We start from the raw sequence: 4853 nt of genomic DNA, 5'->3' as shown, positions 1-4853 counted from the left end.
GATCCTATCTAAGGTGGGTTAATGATGGACTGTTTTTGTCAAGATGGTCTTCAGTCCTGTGAATAAAGATATGCCGTTTGGGGTCCATTTCATAATACTTTAGTACTGGTGGACAGAAGGGGCAATGAAGTGCGAACCATGTAACCATATAATAAGTGTTGACAGACCTTAAACCAAATGATATTGTTCCTCCAGAATTAGGTAATCTGCATAGGCTCCGCCCACACCGTGCTGCAGAGCGATCTGTGCCTGCAGGGAAGAGAGCACTGTGAGCTTCAGGAACGGGACAAGGTGAGTAGTTACTGTGTTTTTTTGTTTTTAATACAGAGGGGTCACAGAGGACTTTATTATTATGGAGGGGTCACAGAGGACTTTATTATTATGGAGGGGTCACAGAGGACTTTATTACTATGGAGGGGACACAGAGGACTTTATTACTATCGAGGGGACACAGAGGACTTTATTACTATCGAGGGGACACAGAGGACTTTATTACTATGTAAGGGCACAGAGGACTTTATTACTATGTAAAGGCACACAGGACTTTATTATTATGGAGGGGTCACAGAGGACTTTATTACTATGGAGGGGACACAGAGGACTTTATTACTATCGAGGGGACACAGAGGAGTTTATTACTATCGAGGGGACACAGAGGACTTTATTACTATGCAAGGGCACACAGGACTTTATTACTATGGAGGGGACACAGAGGACTTTATTACTATCGAGGGGACACAGAGGAGTTTATTACTATCGAGGGGGCACAGAGGACTTTATTACTATGTAAGGGCACGCAGGACTTTATTACTATGTAAGGGCACAGAGGACTTTATTACTATGGAGGGGACACAGAGGTCTTTATTACTATGGAGGGGGCACAGAGGACTTTATTACTATGGAGGGGACACAGAGGACTTTATTACTATGTAAGGGCACAGAGGACTTTATTACTATGTAAGGGCACAGAGGACTTTATTACTATGTAAGGGCACAGAGGACTTTATTACTATGTAAGGGCACAGAGGACTTTATTACTATGGAGGGGACACAGAGGACTTTATTACTATGTAAGGGCACAGAGGACTTTATTACTATGGAGGGGACACAGAGGACTTTATTACTATGGAGGGGACACAGAGGACTTTATTACTATGTAAGGGCACAGAGGACTTTATTACTATGGAGGGGACACAGAGGACTTTATTACTATGGAGGGGACACAGAGGACTTTATTACTATGGAGGGGACACAGAGGACTTTATTACTATGGAGGGGACACAGAGGACTTTATTATTATGGAGGGGTCACAGAGGACTTTATTACTATCGAGGGGACACAGAGGACTTTATTACTATCGAGGGGACACAGAGGACTTTATTACTATGTAAGGGCACAGAGGACTTTATTACTATGGAGGGGACACAGAGGACTTTATTACTATGTAAGGGCACAGAGGACTTTATTACTATGTAAAGGCACACAGGACTTTATTATTATGGAGGGGTCACAGAGGACTTTATTACTATGGAGGGGACACAGAGGACTTTATTACTATCGAGGGGACACAGAGGAGTTTATTACTATCGAGGGGACACAGAGGACTTTATTACTATGTAAGGGCACACAGGACTTTATTACTATGTAAGGGCACAGAGGACTTTATTACTATGGAGGGGACACAGAGGTATTTATTACTATGGAGGGGGCACAGAGGACTTTATTACTATGGAGGGGCACAGAGGACTTTATTACTATGTAAGGGCACAGAGGACTTTATTACTATGTAAGGGCACAGAGGACTTTATTACTATGTAAGGGCACAGAGGACTTTATTACTATGGAGGGGACACAGAGGACTTTATTACTATGGAGGGGACACAGAGGACTTTATTACTATCGAGGGGACACAGAGGACTTTATTACTATGTAAGGGCACAGAGGACTTTATTACTATGTAAAGGCACACAGGACTTTATTATTATAAAGGGGTCACAGAGGACTTTATTACTATGGAGGGGACACAGAGGACTTTATTACTATCGAGGGGACACAGAGGAGTTTATTACTATCGAGGGGACACAGAGGACTTTATTACTATGTAAGGGCACACAGGACTTTATTACTATGTAAGGGCACAGAGGACTTTATTACTATGGAGGGGACACAGAGGTATTTATTACTATGGAGGGGGCACAGAGGACTTTATTACTATGGAGGGGCACAGAGGACTTTATTACTATGTAAGGGCACAGAGGACTTTATTACTATGTAAGGGCACAGAGGACTTTATTACTATGTAAGGGCACAGAGGACTTTATTACTATGGAGGGGACACAGAGGACTTTATTACTATGTAAGGGCACAGAGGACTTTATTACTATGGAGGGGACACAGAGGACTTTATTACTATGGAGGGGACACAGAGGACTTTATTACTATGGAGGGGGCACAGAGGACTTTATTACTATGGAGGGGACACAGAGGACTTTATTACTATGTAAGGGCACAGAGGACTTTATTACTATGGAGGGGACACAGAGGACTTTATTACTATGGAGGGGACACAGAGGACTTTATTACTATGTAAGGGCACAGAGGACTTTATTACTATGGAGGGGACACAGAGGACTTTATTACTATGGAGGGGACACAGAGGACTTTATTACTATGGAGGGGGCACAGAGGACTTTATTACTATGGAGGGGGCACAGAGGACTTTATTACTATGGAGGGGGCACAAAGGACTTTATTACTATGTAAGGGCACAGAGGACTTTATTACTATGGAGGGGACACAGAGGACTTTATTACTATGGAGGGGACACAGAGGACTTTATTACTATGGAGGGGACACAGAGGACTTTATTACTATGGAGGGGACACAGAGGACTTTATTACTATGGAGGGGTCACAGAGGACTTTATTACTATGGAGGGGACACAGAGGACTTTATTACTATGGAGGGGACACAGAGGACTTTATTACTATGGAGGGGACACAGAGGACTTTATTATTATGGAGGGGCACAGAGGACTTTATTACTATGGAGGGGACACAGAGGACTTTATTACTATGGAGGGGACACAGAGGACTTTATTACTATGGAGGGGGCACAGAGGTCTTTATTACTTTGGAGGGGATACAGAGGACTTTATTACTATGGAGGGGACACAGAGGACTTTATTATTATGGAGGGGGCACAGAGGTCTTTATTACTATGGAGGGGATACAGAGGACTTTATTACTATGGAGGGGATACAGAGGACTTTATTACTATGGAGGGGACACAGAAGACTTTATTACTATGGAGGGGATACAGAGGACTTTATTACTATGGAGGGGACACAGAGGACTTTATTATTATGGAGGGGGCACAGAGGTCTTTATTATTATGGAGGGGGCACAAAGGACTGTATTACTATGGAGGGGACACAGAGGACTTTATTACTATGGAGGGGGCACAGAGGACTTTATTACTATGGAGGGGACACAGAGGACTTTATTATTATGGAGGGGGCACAGAGGTCTTTATTATTATGGAGGGGGCACAGAGGTCTTTATTATTATGGAGGGGGCACAAAGGACTGTATTACTATGGAGGGGACACAGAGGACTTTATTACTATGGAGGGGGCACAGAGGACTTTATTACTATGGAGGGGACACAGAGGACTTTATTATTATGGAGGGGGCACAGAGGTCTTTATTATTATGGAGGGGGCACAGAGGTCTTTATTATTATGGAGGGGGCACAAAGGACTGTATTACTATGGAGGGGGCACTATTCTGACTGATTGTGGTAATAGCAAAGTGAAGGGGGCACATATCTTGGCATATATACTGTGAGAGGGCACATATCTTGGCATATCTACTGTGAGGGGGGTACATATCTTGGCATATCTACTGTGAGGGGGGCACATATCTTGGCATATCTACTGTGAGGGGGCACATATCTTGGCATATCTACTATGAAGGGGGCATATCTTGGCATATCTACTGTGAGGGGGGTACATATCTTGGCATATCTACTGTGAGAGGGCACATATCTTGGCATATCCACTGTGAGGGGGCACATATCTTGGCATATCTACTGTGAGGGGGCACATATCTTGGCATATCTACTATGAAGGGGGCATATCTTGGCATATCTACTGTGAGGGGGCACATATCTGTGAGTATACCTGAGGGACTGAAACATCTGGTAGAAAATAAAAGTAGGCACATAAGGACTGATTCCCATATCTCCGCTCTGTGTAAGGTATTTCATCTATAATACATGCAGTTTCATTGCTGTACGCGCCGTGCAAAATGCCACTTGGGGGCCCAATGAGACTTTATCGCCCAAGGGCCCACATGAACCTGGATCCGGCACATCACATAATCCTCTTCAATTCCTGGCATCGTATCTTATATTTCCAGGTATCTGTTGATTCTGCAAGGACTGGTATGAGGGACCTGTAATCTTAAAGGGGTACTCCTATGTTGACATTTATTGCACATCCATTCACTTCTATGAAGGTTCCAAATATAATTAAGTGCATTACACTATTTTATAAACTGCCATAGAAGTGAATCGAGACAACCACCCACGTTCAGCCTCCTCTCCATTCTCAATGCTGTGTTAAACACAACCACCACTAAGTGGCGCTATTGACATATGCATTTATACCCCTAATATTATACATAATGAATGGTGTATAAACTGTGTGCAATGAGCGTCCCCTAGTTGCTGCAGGTGGCAGCTCTAACAAACTCCCACTTAGTCATGTATCCTGCCTCTATGGTAGCTAAGCCACCGCTGCCACCACAAGGCAAGAACATTCATGTAAAAAAAAAATATATACAAAGAAAA

Source organism: Bufo gargarizans, chromosome 11 (genome assembly GCF_014858855.1).
Source record: "Bufo gargarizans isolate SCDJY-AF-19 chromosome 11, ASM1485885v1, whole genome shotgun sequence".
In the NCBI taxonomy this organism is placed as follows: domain Eukaryota; kingdom Metazoa; phylum Chordata; class Amphibia; order Anura; family Bufonidae; genus Bufo; species Bufo gargarizans.
The sequence above is the reverse complement of the archived record's forward strand: the minus strand, read 5'-3'. Positions refer to the sequence as shown.